Below are 19,577 nucleotides of genomic sequence, written 5' to 3'. Positions count from 1 at the left end.
ATTTCTCATTCAGCGGGGATTTGGAGTGCCGGAATTCACTGTGTAGATTAATTCAGAGACTGGCATGGAACGCCGTCTATGGAAAGGGAAATTTTGTAGTCTTGGAAACAAAGTATAGGATTCTGAAGGAAATAATAGGGGCAGTTCTGTTTCCTGAGGGTGTCAGTTCAGAAACGAGCAGGCAGAGAGTCTGTGTTCATTTCCAGGATTTCATACTTGAGGGGTGGGGCGGGGATGTAAAGCGAGAGAGCATTTCTTTCTTTCACCACTTCTTCTAAAGGGAAGGGGGATTCATGCTAAATTTATATTACTTTCCCTGTTTGTCTCATTTCTCCTTCACTCCCATTCCCAAAAGGCTAGATACGGGGCTTAGCCAATCCAAACTTGGGCCACAGCCAATTGACCTCACCTCTCTTAATTTTCCAGCCCACTAGTCATGACTGTTCCAGATCAGCCAGACCCCGGGACCTGTAACAATCAGCGCTTGGCATGTGGCGAGGAGGCTGCCTGCCGCTCTGGAAGGGAAAAAAAGGAGGCTGAGGAGAGACTCCAGGCAGCTGGCAACACGCACCCCCCCCCCCAGTTTCTTGGATTTAGGAAACATTTGTCCTGGGAACCAGCCTTGACTGTGAACAGTGAGCCGCCAGCAGATCCCGTGTGGCCAAGGGGAGGAGAAGAGATGGCTTCATCCTGGGTCCCACATGACACCCAAATTCCAGGAAAATGGAAGTAAAAAAAGAATCAAGGAGAGGATGCTGAGTAGGAAAAAGAGGAACTCAGAGTCAAAGGATCCCATCAGCCCTGCTCTGACTCCCAAACTCTCTCCTAACCACTAGTCCCTATTCCCAAACTCTCTCCTAACCACTAGTCCCTGAGAGCCAGTGTGGTGTAGTGGTTAAGAGCGGTGGTTTGGAGCGGTGGAGTCTGATGTGGAGAACAGGGTTTGATTCCCCACTCCTCCATATGAGCGGTGGAGGCTAATCTGGTAAACTGGGTTGGTTTCCCCACTCCTACACATGAAGCCAGCTGGGTGACCTTGGGCTAGTCACACTTCTTTCTGAACTCTCTCAGCCCCACCCACCTCACAGGGTGTCTGTTGTGGGGAGGGGAAGGGAAGGTGATTATAAGCCAGTTTGATTCTCCCTTAAGTGGTAGAGAAAGTCAGCATAGAAAAACCAACTCTTCTTCTTCTTCACCCTCAGAACTGATGAACCCGGCCTCAAGTAGAGTTGCCAGGCCCCTCTTTGCCATCGGCTGGAGGTTTTGTGGGCGGAGCCTGAGGAGGGGAGGGACTTCAACCCGATAAGAGTCCACATGCCAAAGCGGCCATTTTCTCCAGGGTGAACTGATCTCTATCAGCTGGAGATCAGTTGTAATAGCAGGAGATCTCCAGTTGGCACCTGGAGGTTGGCAACCCTAAGCCTCAAGCCTGCACCTCCCCTCACACTGCACACGGTGCATTTTTGTCCTCTGCCCTCTCATCCTTCCTCGGAGATTCCCTTTCCTCTCCCCTCACTCGCCCACTAGCCAGCTGTCGGCATCGGCTGTGTGTGAGGTCGCATAAAGGCCAGCTATGGGCCGCGCTCCTTGCGTCTGGGAGCAAGCACAGCGCTCAGCAGACGCAGTGTGGTGACACTGCAAACAAACGACTCTGACAGTTATGCGATCATCTCGCTTCACATTCCTGGGCGAGGCGTGCCAAGAAAGGGAGGGCGGGCTGTGCCACAGACACACAAGAGTGTGTGTGTGCCCGTGTGTGTAAAGAGAGGCGTTTACATCCCCTGTCACTTTCTGCCTGGGTGAGCCATGGCTGCTCTTCCATCCCCAGAGGGAGAAGGGTCCTGCCACGAGGGGACAGATGGTTGTGGGAGACGTCTGCCGAAGACTCCCCCCCCCTCACCTCCATCGTGCCCAAGAGAGAGGCAGCGCTGACTCAGCCCCGGCTGCTCACCGCAACCCGTGATGCGGCCTTGTCATAGTTCCAGCCCACTGCCATGGGTAGGTAGCGATGAGCTCACCATAACCTGGGAGCTCCTTTGGGAAGGGAGTGGAAACTGGCAGAAAACCCTTTGACAGACGAATAAACGGTCTGAATATTTCGCTTCCATTATATCCTCAAGTAATCCCACTGTGTAGCTTAGGGTCAAGTTAGAAAAGAACACAGAGAAATTGGGGAGAGGAGGAATGTTTATTGTTTCTGCGAACAAACTCAATAGCTCCTTGGATCGTAAAAAATATGAGCTACGGCTAATACAAAGGAGTTAGCATATATTATTACACTTTGGGAAGGTGCTTTGAGTATATAGATGTAATTAGAGAATAAGCAAGAATCTGAGGTTTTCTGGCAAGGCTGAATACTATCTAATTATGGAATTTAGTGTTATTTTGTTTAATCTATTAAGCTGTTATTCATCTCAACATTTATGTATATAACAGAAATTAGTTTAACAATCCTCTATAAAACAAATGGATGTGATAAAATATGTTCCAAGTTATAATTAAAAAACAAAGGAGGAGCAGGAGATTACTGCTGAGGGGTAAGTTTATGCCACATCAGAGGGTGCATTTTGAATATTTCTTAGCTAGAAGCATAATAAGGTTTTCATTTGGGGTTCGGCCACAGTAAAATATGATCAGGGTAAGGTTTCTGTACCTGTATCCATCCTTGTCTGATTCATCGTGGCACCCTTCTGGGCTGGCAAAAACGCCTCTTCTTTCCATTCCCAGAGTTATGGAGTTTCACTAATTATTTCTCTTATGTCTAAAGAGTGGGCTTGCGAGAAGGTTTCTACAATAGGGTTCTCTCCACCCCTATTCGGAACGCCTCAATTGTTCCCCTTCAGTGAAGAAACTCTCCATGGCAGATAATTCCAGCACTGAACATGCAGTTCCACCCATAAAGCGAGAAAAATAGAGTTGCGTGTAGCCTGAACTTCCAGTAGTAAATGGAAAGCAGCCATACAGACATAGGCCTTTTATGCATGGCTGTTTCCCCCACCGTCACCCCACTGATGACCTCGGGTCTTTGTTTTGGTTATACATGTTGTTTCCGACCATCAAAAGTCGCCTCGCTCTCCCCCTGTGTTTCCCCATGTTTTGCCCATGTTTTCAGAGACCTGTTTTATCTTGAATTTGAAAACGTGGGCAAAACGCGGAGAAACACAGGGGGAGAGCGAGGCGACCTCTGACAGTAGGAAACAGTATGCATAATCAACACAAAGACCCAAAGTCATTGGAGGGGTGATGGCGAGGGAAATAGCCATGCATAAAAGGCCATGGATAAGGATTGTTTATGCATGGGTACTTTCACTCACATTTGCCCCCCCCCCCATCTCTCTCGGTTGTTCCTTGGAGTTATGAAGGAGTTTTCCCTCCATTAGAGATAACCTCGCTGCCAGCCCTCAAAAATCCCGGGACTTCCTGTCCCTCTATTAACCCAATTCTTCCCTCTCCCCTGAGCTCAGCCCGCTTGAAATCCCCATGCATAAGGCAAAGCGCGGCACACAGATGCTTGGTTTCTCTCACAGCAATCAGACAGTAGCATGTCAAGGGGCGGGGATTCAAATGCTTTCTGCTTCCTCAGAGTTCTTTCTGAGCAGAAGGCTTTTAAAAACGAGGCTTGGGTTTCTCCCCCCCCCCCTTTCAAATAGCTCCGTTTTTTGTTTTTGTTCTTAAAATGCTGTTAAAATGCCTTTTCATGCGGCAATTGGGTTTGGGGGAAACTTTTCTCTCAACCAATTACAAAGCAGCATTTCAAGGGGCGGGGATTCAAATACTTCCTGATTTGAGCTTGGAGACTGCTGGTGCATAGAGTCCCAACAGGAAAGTGTGCGTCCAGCAAACAACGAACTCCCATGCATAAGCAACCAAGGACATAGTTCTGTCCCTGGATCATGAAAAGTAAAAGGCTGAGAAGCCTAATGCTGGCAATGAGAGTAGCAACAAGTCCAGTTTTATACCAGACCTATCAACAGATGAACATATGAAGTTCCCTTTATCAATCAAGTCCACACTGGTCCACCTAGCTCAGTATTTTTGACTGGCTGGCATTGCTCTCCTGGGTCTCCGGCACTGCTAGGTCTTTCCCAATATCTGCTACTGAACTGGAGATGCCAGGGAGTAGCTGCACACAAAGATGGTGCTTCAATCACTGAGCTGCAGCCCCTGTAAGATACAGGACGCAAGTTCTTCTATGGGCTGATTCATACGTTACAGGCCCATGACTGTCAACAAATGTGGTCATGCTGGGTACTCAGTTCCCAGGTGGATGGGCACCCAATTTGGATCAGGACTAGGGTTGCCAACCTCCAGGTACTAGCTGGAGATCTCCTGCTATTACAACTGGTCTCCAGCTGATAGAGATCAGTTCCCCTGGAGAAAATGGCCGCTTTGCCAATTGGACTCCCCCCAAACCCCGCCCACCTCAGGCTCTGCCCCAAAAACCTCCTGCCAGTGGCAAAGAGGGACCTGGCAACCCTAATCAGGACTTTGGCACATGGCGGGGGGATGGGGCTTCAGCTCTCCCCACCACCATTTTCCCGACCTGAAATGGCTCCAGGAGCTGCTATTGGGGAAACTTATGTGTACAGATCATTACATTTAAATTTCCCCAGTGGGGCAAATACCAGCTGCCCGGAGCCATTTCAGATCAGGAAAATGGTATCAGGAGTAGGATTAAGTCCACTCTCCCCATGAGCCATGCTTCTGATCCAAATTGGGGGGCCCATGCCCCTGGGAATCGAGCTTCCAGCATGGAACACCAGGGCCTTTTATGCATGGCTGCTTCCTCACAGTCACCCCGCCGACTACTTCAGTGCTTTGCTTTGATTATGCGTGCATTTTCTGACCATCAGAGGTCACTTCGCTCTCTCCGCACGTTTCCCCGCATTTTCTGGATGTTGGCTAAACACTAATCCAGAAAATGCAGGCAAAATGTGTGGAAACTCTATCAGTCGGAAAATGCAAGCATAATCAAAGCAAAGCCCCAAAGTAGTCGGCGGGATGACTGCGAGGAAACAGCCATGCTTAAATGGTCCAGGTGTGTTTATGATCCCAAATCCTTGTGGTGGCCATGTGTCTTCCATGTGGACTTTGTGATTTGTGAATCAGGATAATATGATTCAAACCCACTTCCCTTTACAGGTCCAAATCTACTGATCCTTCATGGCTTAAACCACTGGGTAATACTTCCCAAGGACTGTGTGGGACTGTATCTCTTCAGTGAGGGTGGGCAAGGAATTATGGGGAAAGCTCAATAAAGGAGTTCTGGGATATTGTTATGTGGCTTCAATGAATTTAGTTCTCTTTGGGGGGAAAACAGGGTATGCTCTGTACGTAGTGTTTTATGAACAATTCCAAAATAAACCAGGCGTTCCAACCTAAATAATTCCCACGGAGATACTGCAATGTTGTTAACTAGACCAGAAGTTCACTTTTGTCTATTTAAACACAGCCAGTTGTAGCACTTCGGCCCATTTTGCTGCACAATCAAGTAACTGCTGACAAAATCATTCTGGATGGAGCTGGCCGATTCTTTTTTAGAAGCAATAAGGATGCTGATATTGACAAGAGGCACCTGGAGGAAAGACCAAGCTCCTCTCCCCTGCCCCTCCACCAGCCCCGCATCTCTGTGTCTTCAGAACTTTGGTTGCTTCCTCACAGAGGTTTTGCTCTGCATACTCCTCAGAATTGCAGTGGGTTTTTTTGGGGGGGGGGATTCCCCACAATACCCCTATGCAGTCATCCATCTTCCAAGTTTTCCTCAAGTCTGCTCTGGTATCACCTTGACAAAGAACATGTTCAAAGCAGGTATGGGGAGGGTCTGGACCAGCAGGTGCAGATTTCTGCCCCTCCCCAACTACATCTGGCACCTTTTCCTCCTATTTCCCTATCCCCACCCCCTCCTCTCACTTTTAATCAGTAGTAGACAAGAGGAGCCCCGTGGCACAGAGAGGTAGGCTGCAGTACTACAGTTGAAGCTCTGCTCACGACCTGACCTGAGTTTGATTGGGGCGGAAGTCGGGTTCAGGTAGCCACCTCCAGGTTGACTCAGCCTTCCGAGGTTGGTAAAAGTGGGGGTAAAGTGTAGAAGATCGGGGAAGGCACTGGCAAACCACTCCATAAACACAGTCTGCCTAGTAAACATCGGGATGTGATGTCACCCCATTGGTCAGTAATGACCTGGTGCTTGCACAGGGGGCTACCTTTACCTTTAGACAAGCAGGGACTGCAACAAAACGTCACAGATTACGCTGCCCTTCCCAAACTTTCCTATCAGCTGCTGTCTGCTGAGAGAGAGGGGACAGTGCTAGAGGTGGGTAAGTATGTGAGAAGGCGCCACCTCACCTACCTACCCGACTTCAGCACTGTTCCCTCACTTGCAGTGATCAGAAACCAATGTGAAAGTTTGAGGAGGGTGGCTGAGATGACAGTGGACGGATGGGTGAGAAGGAGCCCCAACAGCAGCTTGGGGGGGGGGGGAGACAACGGGTCCTCTGGTTTTTTTTAAGCCCTCACCCTGGCCTTTTTTAAAGTTTCAGATTTTTCTATGAACTTGGAGGGGGGGACCCTCAAGTTTGGAGAAAACTCTCCCTTCTCTCCACCTGCTCCCAATCCACAGATATGTGTCCACAGATCAGGCTGGGTTGACTATTAGAATATAAGATATACAAAATCATAGAATCATAGAGTTGGAAGGGATCACCAGGGTCATCTATTCCAACCCCTGCACAAGGCAGGAAACTCACGACTACCTCACCCACACACCCCCAGTGACCCCCTACTCCATGCCCAGAAGATGTCCAAGATGTCCTCCCTCCCATGAACTGCCCAAGGTCATAGAATCAGCATTGCTGACAGAATATATCACTATAGTGTCCTAACAGTATGGCAACATATTAGTACAGATATATATTATGAAAACCAGATAGAAGATCTCCAAAGATGGGAAGAGGGGAGGGGAGGTGCGAGGGAAAAGCATGGAGAAAATCCCGGTGTTGAGGCTAGTATGTTGCCACTGCAAATTAAGGCATTTGCAGTGTCAACAAAAGCAAAAAGGGAGCTGCTGCCACGCGGAAGCAGCCTCATTCTCTCTTTCTGAAAAGTTGCAGCATGTGGTCCTGGCCAAATCATCGGACCAGCATAGCATAGCAACAATGAGTGAAACGTACATTCCTGCTCTGAAGGAAGGGTATCTTGATCTTTGGGTGTTTCTCGCCCATTGCTAGGGGTAGGCAGGACTAAACTAACAACTTCCTGTCTCCTGGCAAGGAACACCTCCCCAGTTCTTCTCCTGCCTTCGCTGGGGTGAGAGCATTGCAGCCATAGCTGCTGCCTAGGCCTAGTGAAATTAGGTTAGAATAGATTATTTTCCTTACCTTGCCGTATCCAATTGTTTTCCCTCCCTACCCTCCCTCTCGTTTGGGTATGTTTGTTTTTTAAATTTAAGCTCCCGGCTCTGCTGACCATCAGCTGAGCGGCGGGAGAAACAGCTAAGCCGCGGGAAAGACGCGGCAAACAAAATGGCTGCCGGAGAAGCTGCATCAGAGGACATCGAGCTCCTTTCTGATGCAGATCAAGAATTGGCCTTAAAATTGGCTCCTGTTGTTAGCCGCCCTGGCGGACTATCGGAGAGGGAGACCAGAAAGTCGCCGCCGTCATCTACATCGGCTGGAAAATCGCCGCAAGCAGAGTTCTGCTTCAACCTCTAGGGTCCCCGCCGGATCCTCTGCTGTGCCTTTGGATGTGGAGCCCAGGATACCTACAGAGGGTAAAGTAATCCACCCTTCTGAGGAAGGGGGATCCCCCAAGAACCCCACATTTGAACAGGTACATAATATGATAGAGGGCTCCATGGAAAGACATTTTCAGAGGCTCCAATCTCTTATCCTACCCTTCCAGCAGGGTTACCCTCCTCAAAGACTCCCTCAGCCACTTCCTCAAGGGTTTTCATATAGTTGGACATCTTCCCCTGGGTCCTCAGTCATATCTGAACCCATGCAGGAGGAGCCTGGCTACAGCCAAAGCGCCCCCTCTAGGCAGTGGCCCACTAAGGCAGCTATGAAAGCAGTGTCAATTATCCAAGAGCAGAGAAATGAAACCTACCAAGAGCAGAGAAATGAAACCTACCCTGTGGATAGGGATTCTGGGGCTGACGATAAGGAGGAAGGAGAGTTTGTTTCAGACGAAGAACTCCCCATTGTTCAAGAACAGCAGCCTCGGCTGTTCTGTTATGATGATTTCCAGCCTCTTTTGGCCAAGGCACTTTTTGCTTTAGACCTATCTGATGAAGCTGAAGCTCCTGAGGAATCTAAGCCTAAAGCCAGACGTAAAGGTTCCAAGGAATATTTCCCGCAATGTGAGGCCCAGACTATTAAGGTCCCCTTACCAGAATACTTTGAGAAAGTTATTAGAGCTGAATGGGACAAACCCCTACATAATAAACAGTTCTCTGGCAATGCCAAGAAACTATATGATATGGCCTCATATGCAATGGATATGTTGGAATTGCCTGTGGTACATGCTCCTATCTCTGCCCTTCAATCCTCTGACTTCCTGGCAGAGGATGGAGTGGGCTTTATTAAAGATCAGCTTGATAGGAAAATGGAATCTCTTTCCAGAAAGGTGCATGAGGCAGCTGCACTGTCTATTCAGGCCAATACCACAATTGCACTGATGGCTAGGGCTTCAAATGCCTGAATATAGAAGCTCATTCAGCTTCTACCCACCGCAGATAAAAAAATAGCCGAGGGCCTGTCTCGAGTGCTAAAGGCGTCCTCCTTTATGGCAGATGCCTCCTTGGATGCAGTGATCTTCACTGCTAGAGCGGTCGCCTCCAATACAGCCATTCGCAGGGCCCTATGGGTAAGGCCATGGTTGGCTGAGTACAGGTCCAAGACCATGTTAATGGGTCACCCATATAAGGGTGGAAACTTATTTGAGGAGAGACTAGATAAGATGCATTAAGGATAAAAATAAGGCGATCCTTAAATCCCATAAAAAGGAACCCCGTCCTGGCCAATACTCTCAGTCCTTTCGATCCTACCATACCTTAACCAGGTTCAGACAGGATCAGAGACTGGGCTCCTCAGAGAGGGTCCTTTCGACGTTTCAACAGATTCAACCGCCCCTCACAACCACAGTTCTTTAGGGCGGACAAACCTGACAAATTCTTCAAAGGAAATAAACAGTGACGCCAGGGATCCAATGGTGGGGGGAAGGTTGCAACTTTTCCTTCCACAGTGGCACCACTCCCAGAAGGATGCCTGGGTACTACAAATAATTCAGCAGGGATATCTAATAGAATTTCATCACAAGCCTCCAGATCGCTTTGTCGCATTGCCATGCTACTGCAGTGCTGTAAAACATCAGAGAATGATGGAAGCTATTTCTCACTTTATCTGGATCGGGGCCATAGAGGAAGTACCTATTCAGGAACATCTCCAGGGAGTTTACTCCATATTTTTCACAGTCCCCAAAAAGAATGGGGACTGGAGGGCTATCCTGGATCTCAAATTTCTCAATTGATTCATCCAGGCCAAACATTTTTGCATGGAGACACTGCGAACCATCATAGAGGCACTGCGTCCAAACACCTTCATGACATCCATAGATCTCACAGAGGCTTATATGCATATCCCCATCCATCAGTCCCACCGGCGCTTTCTGAGATTCAACTATATGAACCTTCATTTTCAGTTCAGGGCACTACCATTCAGGTTTACACCTGCCCCCCGAGTTTTTTCCAAAGTGATGGTGGCTATTGTGGCGATGTTAAGGAAGGAAGGAATCCAAGTACATCCCTACCTAGACAACCTACTCATACAACCTGCACACCACTCGAGTCATCACGGCACTCGAAACACACGGCTTTCTTATAAACAAAAGCTTGCTAAGCCCGTCACAGAGGATCCTACATCTGGGAGTGGTCATAGATTCCACCACCAATTCAGTATTCCTCCCAACAGACAAGGCCTGCAAAATTGCGGCGGTGGCCAAGTCCATGGTAAAGTCATCATGACATCGACTGATGGCTCTGACAAGGCTCCTAGGCCTCATGGTATCATGTCTAGGCCTGATTCCTTGGGCTCGCTTCCACTCCCGACCACTTCAAGCAGTGCTGCGTCCATTCCAGCTGTTCATCACACACAAGATAGACAAGACCCTCTCCCTCAGTCCGGTGGCCAGGACTAGCCTTTTATGGTGGACCAAAGTCGACAATCTAACAGTCAGACAACCATATCTATATGGACAGCCAGTCCAGGTGTTTACAGATGCCAACCTCGAGGGATGGGGAGCCACGGTGGCAGACTCCTTTGCTCAGGGCGTATGGAGCCAGTCAGAAACATCTCTCCACATCAATCTCCTCGAACTCAGGGCAGTACGCCTAGCCCTCATCAAATTCCACTACCTTGTCAGAAACAAACATGTGCTAATCAAGACAGACAATGTGGTGACCAAGGCCCACATCAACAAGCAGGGTGGGTCTCGCTCCTCTTGCCTGCACCAGGAGTCATCGGCCATCATGATCTGGGCAGAAAACACCTTTTGTCTCTGAGGGCAGAACATGTACGGGGCATCCACAACACTCAGGCAGATTGGTTAAGCCGTCAGACCCTCCAGGAAGGGGAGTGGATGCTGAATCCTCAAGTCTTTCGAGCCTTCACCAGCTGGTTTGGAACACCCACAGTGGATCTGTTCACCTCAGTCCAGAATCGTCAGGTGGAAAGGTTCTTCTCCCGGTTCTACCATCCGGAAGCAGAGCAAGTGGACGCTCTTCTGACTCAGTGGCCTCCGGGTCTCCTATACGCCTTTCCACCACTGCCTATCCTTCCGAAAGTCATCAGGAAGATAAGGGCGGAGAGAGCGGAAGTCATCTTGATTGCTCCCAATTGGCAACGCCGGCCGTGGTTTCCGGCACTCATGGAGCTCTCCACCAGGGCACCTTGGCAGATTCTGACATCCTCGGATCTCCTCCAGCAGGGACCAATGATTCATCCAGATCCTGGATGGTTTCAATTGACTGCTTGGAGGTTGAAAAGGCAAGGCTCTTAGCCCTTGGGTTTTCCGTGGAGTTGGTGGGGACCATCCTTAAAGCCAGACGTCCTTCTGCTACAAGGATATATCAATACATCTGGAAACCCTTCTCCAGGTGGTGTCACCGGAAGACGATCAACCCTATCTCTCCTAAGCTACCTCAGTTACTGGACTTTTTACAGAACGGTGAGCAGCAGGGCCTTAGAGTGGCAACCTTACAAAAGCAAGTGTCCGCTATTGCCTCAGTCTGTCCGCATATTGATGGGATTCCTCTGTCATCGCACCCTCAGGTTAAGGCTTTTATTAAAGGAGTAGTTCAATCTACCCCTCCGGTGACTCACCACTTCCCTACCTGGAGACTGAACACTGTACTTTCTGCTCTAACCAAAAGTCCCTTTGAACCTGTCCCGGGACGGGGGTCCAGCCCCGCTCCCCGGACCTTTGCTCCAACTCCCCACTTACCGGACGGCCCACGGCCTCAGCCACCTCGTGTCACTCTTCTGTTGCAGGGACCCGTCGGCGAGGAGAAAGGAGAGCGCATGCCGACAACCCAGCAACACACGGAGCGGCGCAGGGCCCCTCCGCCGCTGCAGTAAAGGGGCGGGCGGAGGAAATCCGCCCCACCCAACAGCTGACCGGCGGGCGAGCCCGGGGCCGGAACGAACATGCCCCACGCCTGGCAGCACGAGTCAGGGCGGACGCAGAGGCCTTGGCCTCAGCCATTAGGGGGGCTTCCGGGAGGAGGGTTGTGGGCGGGGGCGGAAGAGGAACCTCGCTGGCTGAGAGAATAAAAGGGGAGAGAGACACTAGTGGTTGCTGGAGCTGAGAGCTCGGAGGCACACTGGTGGATTTGGGAGGAGAGACCAGCTCAGACTCTCCTTCCAACTGGTCTGAGGCGGAGGAAGTTGTCTCAGCCCCCACGTCCTCTCAGGCAGCGACCTCTCCGACGGCCAGGGCTACTAGCCCGCTTGACAGAACCTATGAGAGAAGTTTCCTTACGATTAGTAAGGATGAAGACCTTATTTTTAGTTGCCATAACTTCTGCCAGGAGGGTTTCAGAACTGGGTGCCCTCTCTATTCACAAAGACTTATGTATCTTTCACAAAGATAAAGTCGTGCTACGTACTGATCCCTTGGTTCATCCCCAAAGTGGGTTCCCGGTTTCATCAGTCTCAGGAACTTCACCTCCCTTCCTTTTGTTCTAATCCTTCTACTCCCAGAGAGCGGAGTTGGCACACCTTGGACCTGCATAGAGCTATTCATATTTATATATCTAGAACTGAATCCATTAGGAGAACGGAATTTATGTTTATCTCCATTTCTGCACCCAACAAGGGACTTCGCATGTCCCGACAGTCTATCAGCACATCCATTCGACAATGCATCAGAGAAGCCTACCTAGCCAGTGGTCTCCAAGTTCCGAATGGGATCACAGCCCATTCACTGCGAAGCGCAGCCACGTCGGCCGCATTTTTCAAACAAGCCTCGACTGAAGAGATCTGTAAAGCGGCTACTTGGTCCGACATGACTACCTTCATTAGACATTATTGAATCAATACTATGGCATCCGCCAAAGCGTCATTTGTTAGACGTATTTTACAGCATGTGGTAGAAGATTATGAGGACTGAGTTCCCACCCATTATTTCATTGCTCTTGGAGATCCCAAAGATCAAGATGCCCTTCCTTCAGAGCGGGAAAGGTACATTGTTTACTCACCGAGAAGGTCCTTTCCGCTCTGAAGTAGAAGGGCATCTTGCCCACCTGGAGATGGCAACATCATCTTACAAGGGTGGACTGAAGCACACCAAACTGGCCTACAGACTCGATCGGCCTAATAATATTGTAGCAATACATATAGAATGGTTCTAAGTTTATCGTTCAGTTTATTGTTGTTTGTACTCCTTGTTTGTGAGTGCCTTTCCCTGTCTCTTGAGCTTGCTGTAGAATAACTGGAAGGGGAGGTGTTCCTCGCCAGGAGACAGGAAGTTGTTAGTTTAGTCCTGCCTACCCCTAGCAATGGGCAAGAAACACCCAAAGATCAAGATGCCCTTCTACTTCAGAGCGGAAAGTACCTTCTCGGTAAGTAAACAATGTACCTCTCTTTGTAGGCATGTACTTTGGGAAGAAACTTTGAAAGTAAACATTCATCGGAAGTGTTACATGCAGGATCCACTATCAGATATCCCAACTTTTTCTTCCTTTAACATTAAAAAGCAGCTGCACTGAGCCTGACTGAGATTGGGGCCGTAGTGCCCCCCCCAGCCCCGTGGGAGAGAAGAAAATTAACCCTTTCCCCTTCCCTATGATATTCCCTTTTCACTGTGGTGGAGAAATAATACAGGAACCCATATTGGACCTCTCTTTTTCCCCTGCTACTTTTGCTTATGACCCTACTATTCATATTGTGCCTGTTTATCCCTACTACAATTTAACTCTGTGTGTGTGTGTGTGTGTGTTAGGGTTGCCACCCTCCAGGTACTAGCTGGAGATCTCCTGCTATTACAACTGATCTCCAGCCAATAGAGATCAGTTCACCTGGAGAAAACGGCCACTTTGGCAATTGGACTCTATGGCATTGAAATCCCTCCCCAAACCCTGCCCACCTCAGGCTCCGCCCCAAAAACTTCCCACCGGTGGTGAAGAGGGGCCTGGCAACCCTAATCATGAGCCCTTTTAACTTCCCAGTTTGTGCCTGGCCCAGAGGCATATGCCAGAGAGGGCAGAGTTGCCAGCCAGCTTGGGGGATGGGGGACGGACAGACAACCAGCTGAGATCCAAAACACAGGACAAAAATACATTTTGGACCAGTTGCCGGAGCTTTTTCTGCAAAGCCCTGCAATTTGGGCTGATGTCAGGTTTTTTTTAAAGTAAAGCTAGATTTTTTTTTTTTAGTACAAGTCAGCAGCATTGTATTAACTTAATGTGCATGCTTGACCTGGCTAACCCATGCGCAAGCATGAAGGGGCCGGGCTGCCGAGCTTAGACCCGGCACACTGTTTGACATGCTGCTCTGTAAGAGACTGCCAAGGGGCATATGTGTGCTTTCTCCATAGCTTCCCCCACAGTTTCTGTTGAGCCTGGGGAGGCAGGGCGAGCGGTGGCAGAGCCATGCAGCAACTTGGCAATGACAGCTGTGCAGATTGCTCCGACACCCACACTCCTGCTCAGCTCCTTTACCCTGTGCTAGAACGCAATCACAGACTCAGCCCACGGGATCTGCCAGCACCAGCCACCGGGGCAAACAAAAAGCTTTTGCAGCCAGCTCTGCTTCCACTGCATTAGGGTATGCCAAAGTCTGCCCCGTGCTCAGTACCTTGGCCTCATTCTCCAGAAGGTCTGCAATCAAAACCTGGAAACCTTAAAGTCAGGGGCTACAGAGTGAAGGAGGATGAAAAGTGAGCGTGTTCTAAATTTGCATAAGGAGGGAGGGGGTGCCTGAGTATTGAGTAGGGTTGCCAACCTCCAGGTAGTCACCAACAAAAATAAACATCTCTGTACTGTTACCATAGGTTAGGAAATTAGTACAAGAATATGCTGGGATATCTGCAAAAACAGTTTGTATTGGAAAACCAACCAAACAACAACAGCAAAGTGCTATATACAGAAGTGACAATTCACATCAGTGAAGTGCTATGTACATAAATTACCATAAGCATATACAGCAATCTAGGCATATATTTTTCGTATCCTAAATACAGTTAGATGTCCAATGGATGTTCATGTTACTGAAGAACAAGGTGGAATGCTGGGATATGATCGTTTTGGAGTCTTCTTCAGTCCCACATCTACACAAAAGTACACAATACACAATGTTCTAAACTATCCATACAATAATCAATTACTAGTATAGATCGTATTATGGGGGAAAAATTGTTACTCACATTTCACCATAAATGTATGTATTCACTTCAATGAAAATTAACAAAATTAACAAATTGTCACTTCTGTATATAGCACTTTGCTGCTGCTGTTTGTTTGGTTTTCCAATACAAACTGTTTTTGCAGATATCCCAGCATATTCTTGTACTAACCTCCAGGTAGTAGTTGGAGATCTCCTGCTATTACAACTGATCTCCAGCCGATAGAGATGAGTTCACCTGGAGGAAATGGCTGCTTTGGCAACTGGACTCTATGGTATTGAAGTCCCTCCCCTCCCCAAATCCCGCCCTCCTCAGGCTCCACCCGCTGGTGGCGAAGAGGGACCTACCAACCCTAGCATTGAAAGCTGCACACAAAAGCGTGGCGTACCCCCCCTCACCTTGGCAGCCCCTCCCTAGGGTTGCAAGCTCCGGGTTGGGAAATACCTGGAGATTTTGGGGGCGGAGCCTGAGAAAGGCGGGCTTTGGGGAGGGGGAGGGACTTCAATGCCATAGAGTCCAATTGCCAAAGCGGCCATTTTCTCCAGGGGAACGGATCTCTCTCTCCTGGAGATCAGTTGTAATAGGGGGGAGATCTCCAGCCACCACCTGGAGGCTGGCAACCCTAGCCCTCCCTCATCCCTGTGCTGTGAGAACAACACACCCAGTAGTCTTTGCAGGAAACTGAGGTATAAAAACTCCTCCTTCTCCTCCTTCTTCTCCAGAGGCTCACCCTGCCTCCCCAGTGTTCACTCCAACCTAAGAAAAACTGCCTAAGAAAAACTGGTTAAAAAATTTCTTTGGAAGGACATTGCAGAGCAGAAGTATCTTGCACTGATTCTGTGTCTCTCCCCCCCCCTTTACAAAAGGATGCCTGAGCTCTCATGTGACTGAGACCTTGCATCTTTTTCTGCACACACACACACACACACACACACACACACACACACTAAAAACCGTCCCCAAACTGCTGTGGGCAGGCCAATTTATTGCCTGGCACAGACACTATCCAATAAGTGCCTGCAACAGTCCCAGCAAAATGCACCCTGTGTTGCAGCAGAGCATCTCAGGTAGGGTTGCCAGGTCCCTCTTCGCCACCGGTGGGAGGTTTTGGGGGCAGAGCCTGAGGAGGGCAGGGTTTGGGGAGGGGAGGGACTTCAATGCCATAGAGTCCAGTTGCCAAAGAGGCCATTTTCTCCAGGGGAACTGATCTCTATTGGTTTTTTAAAAATATATAATTGTTCGTATGATATAGCCACAACTGTTTGTTTGACTAGTACCTGGAGGTTGGCAACCCTAATCTCAGGGATACCCATTTCCAGAGCATAGCTTAAAGTTGTGTGTAAGGGATTTGACCCAAAATTGTGGCAAGAAACAAAAAAATTAACACATGTGGCTTGCGGGCCATAACAACACTGCAAGGTCGCCTCCCAGCTTCGACAAAGCTGTGCTCTACGCCCAGCCTCAGTCCCTAGTCCCCTCGTCGTTCTCACCACCACCCACTGCCAGCAGCCTGGCAACCCATCCTCAAAGTTCTTGGATCCCACCAGCTGTAAAAACTACCGAGACAGACACCCGTCTGAGCGCCGAGCTGCCCCAGCATTTGCCCACTTCCTGCTAATTGGATGTCTGGATTTGCCGCTGTGGTTTGCAGGGCAGAATAGGAAAGGGGGCGGGCTTCCAGTATTGTGCAGGCAGAGTGCAACGGTGCCAGAGCCAAGGGTGTCTGAATCTGTATTCGGGTAGAAGCATCTAATCTGGCAAACCGGTGGGGAGAGGAAACGAAAGGGCGGGCGAGCCTGGATGGATGCTTTCTGCAAAGCCAGGGAAGGGCAAAGGCTTTGGGGGGTGCCAAAAGCTTGTGGCAACAGCTTTCGTTTCCTTTGTGCTTTGTTGCTTAGCAGCCTTGGCAGGTTTTGACTTTTTCAAGGCTGCTTGTGAATTACGGTGTTAAGGCAGCAGAGGGGAGGGAAAGATCTGCATGCAAATTTGTATCTGTTCCTCCCCCCCCCCCCGTGGAGGTAGATGTGCCCCTATCACTAGGCTGCTTCGTTCCATACCCAGCCTCTGCTTACCAACTGGGGACGAGTTGTTCAAAGGCGTGATTCACGAGTTGCACTTGGATCTTCCCTGGATACACTGTGATTCTTCAAGAACACTTTGCTGCATCTCCCTGTACCCAGACAGAGAGGTGCAGCGACATAAAGAGAGGACAAGGCTAGGCCTGACATTTGGATAAACAGTTAAATCTGGATTTTCAACATGCTCGTTAGTATTTTTGGTCCAGGTCACTATGAGGCTCACCATCTGGATCCCCTTTCAAGTACAACCCCATCCTCCCGCTTGTCACACACCCTCACAGAGGCTGCCATCACAGTAGGCGGAGGTAGGGTTGGCAACTCCAGGTTGGGAAATACCTGGAGATTTTTGGGGTGGAGCCTGAGGAGGGCGGGGCTTGGAGAGGGGAGGGACTTCAATGCCACAGAGTCCAATTGCCAAACCAGCCCTTTTCTCCAGGGGTAACTGATCTCTATCGGCTGGAGATCAGTCGTAATAGCGGGAGATCTCCAGCTGGTACCTAGAGGTTGGCAACCCTAGTTGCCACTGGGGGAAGGTTTTAGGGGTGGAGCCTGAGGAGGGCAGGGTTTGGGGAGGGGAGGGACTTCAATGCCATAGAGTCCAATGGCCAAAGCTGCCTAGAGTTAAGGCTGGGAGGGGGAAGGGTTTAGCTCTCCTTCCATTCCACCCACTACCCATAAATACTTATGAAGACACCTGTCACATTTACTTGGTCCTCAGTTACTACCGCAAAAACAACCACACGCAGCACATAATATGTTAGTAATTCACAGTGGGTAGCCGTGTTAGTCTGTCTGCAGTAGTAGAAAAGAGCAAGAGTCCAGTAGCACCTTAAAGACTAACAAGAATATTTTCTGGCAGGGTATGAGCTTTTGTGAGCCACAGCTCACTTCTTCAGATGAAGAAGGCTGCCATCACATCTGAAGAAGTGAGCTGTGGCTCACGAAAGCTCATACCCTGCCAGAAAATATTCTTGTTAGTCTTTAAGGTGCTACTGGACTCTTGCTTTTTTATAATATGTTAGTGTCACCATTATGTATGCACCGACACAAACTCTTGCCTCTAGACGAGTTCCAACACCTACTAGCTGACTCCTGGCATGACTGCCTTGACTACATATGTGTGAAAATGTGTCATGCAAATGGGCCATCCGCACATTTTGCTTTAAGCTCATTATGACGGAGATGTACTTCTGTTCATGATGTTATTAATAACTTGTTTCTGTTAGCTATACAAAAAGCCATGTTGACTGGATTAGGGGGAAAAAATCACCCCTTCTGTTCCCTTCACCTATCTTCCCACAAGCAGTGTTGCAAGACCCCAGACAAGCAGAGGTTTCTAGCAACCATTAGTTGGTTGGCTAATCTAGTTAAGTTCCTTCTTGGGAGCAATTAATTGTTTCCTCTCACATTTAAATACTCTTGTATTGAACCATCGTATTGCTCAAGCTAGCAGTCATTCTCCCACAGGGACTTTTGTAAACTCTCTCGTTTTTCTATGCAGTTATTTCTGCTTCCAAACTAAAATCACATCTGCATAAGGGACTGAAAGCTTTGTAAAAGGTTGGCTCTTAAAATCTACCTGGCTTTAATATTTTGGAAAAGTTTAACAAGTGGATAAGTGGATAAAGGTAAGAGATAGGGTTGGCAGGTCCCTCTTAGGTTTGGAAATACCTGGAGATTTTGGGGGTGGAGCCTGAGGAAGATGCAGTTTGGGGAGGGGAGGGATTTCAATGCCATAGAGTCCAATTGCCAAAGAGGCCATTTTCTCCAGAGGAACTGATCTCTATTGGCTGGAGATCAGTTGTAATAGCAGGAGATCTCCAGCTAGTACCTGGAGGTGAGAGACATTACAGCTGAGGTGAGGCTAAGGGTGAAAAGAACATTTGGAGGGAAACTGGTGTGTTTGCTCTGATTTTTTCCCCTAATGCCTGAAATGGGGGGTGGGTGGAAATTTAGCTTAAAATTGGGGGTGGGTGAACCCTTGCGAAATATTTTCTTTCTCCAAATATAACATCTTTGGGGATGTCAGGATATCTTGATTAGTCTTCAAATTCAACAGCTTTATTGCATAATCATAACAAATTCTACTTAAAATTTACCAATCAAAAGACCATGATATCTAGAATATCAGCGATTTTGCATCGTCAAATAAACCACACTGGTAGGTAGGCCCATTTAGTGCGATGTTCCTAATGAAACTTCAAGGAATCTATCTACTGACCAAGTCACATGAGTATTACAGTCATTCAGTAAGTAACGTACAAGCCTAACAGCAGTTTGAGCTCAACTGTCTTTTAGGAGGGGTTTTATATATTTCTCTCTTGCTAAAGAATGTAATTCACAATGCGGAAGGATGTGGGCTACCGATTCAGGTTGTTTTTTAGAACAGGAGCAGAGTCTCTCTTCATGAGATCTCCTGCTATTACAACTGATCTCCAGCTGATAGAGATCAGTTCGCCTGGAGAAAATGGCTGCTTTGGGCCATTGGACTCCATGGCATTGAAGTCCCTCCCCTCCCCAAACCCCGCCCTCCTCAGGCTCCACCCCCAAAATCTCCAGGTATTTCCCAACCCGGAGCTGGCAACCCTACTCTCAATCCATGCC

The 19,577-nt window shown here is 48.8% G+C and overlaps 1 protein-coding gene across 1 annotated transcript in view; it reads left to right on the top strand.

Annotated features, from left to right (window-relative positions):
* The first annotated feature begins 285 nt into the window (after positions 1-285).
* The window catches only part of ASF1B (anti-silencing function 1B histone chaperone), a 119,546-nt gene continuing 100,254 nt past the window's right edge, over positions 286-19,577 (top strand). The window contains exon 1 of the mRNA XM_056861669.1: positions 286-293. The gene's annotated coding sequence lies outside the window, so the exon portion shown is untranslated. The remainder of the gene's footprint in view (positions 294-19,577) is intronic.

Source organism: Euleptes europaea, chromosome 1 (genome assembly GCF_029931775.1).
Source record: "Euleptes europaea isolate rEulEur1 chromosome 1, rEulEur1.hap1, whole genome shotgun sequence".
Lineage (NCBI taxonomy): Eukaryota > Metazoa > Chordata > Lepidosauria > Squamata > Sphaerodactylidae > Euleptes > Euleptes europaea.
Note: the sequence above shows the minus strand (reverse complement) of the source record. Positions and strands in the feature narration are given on the sequence as shown.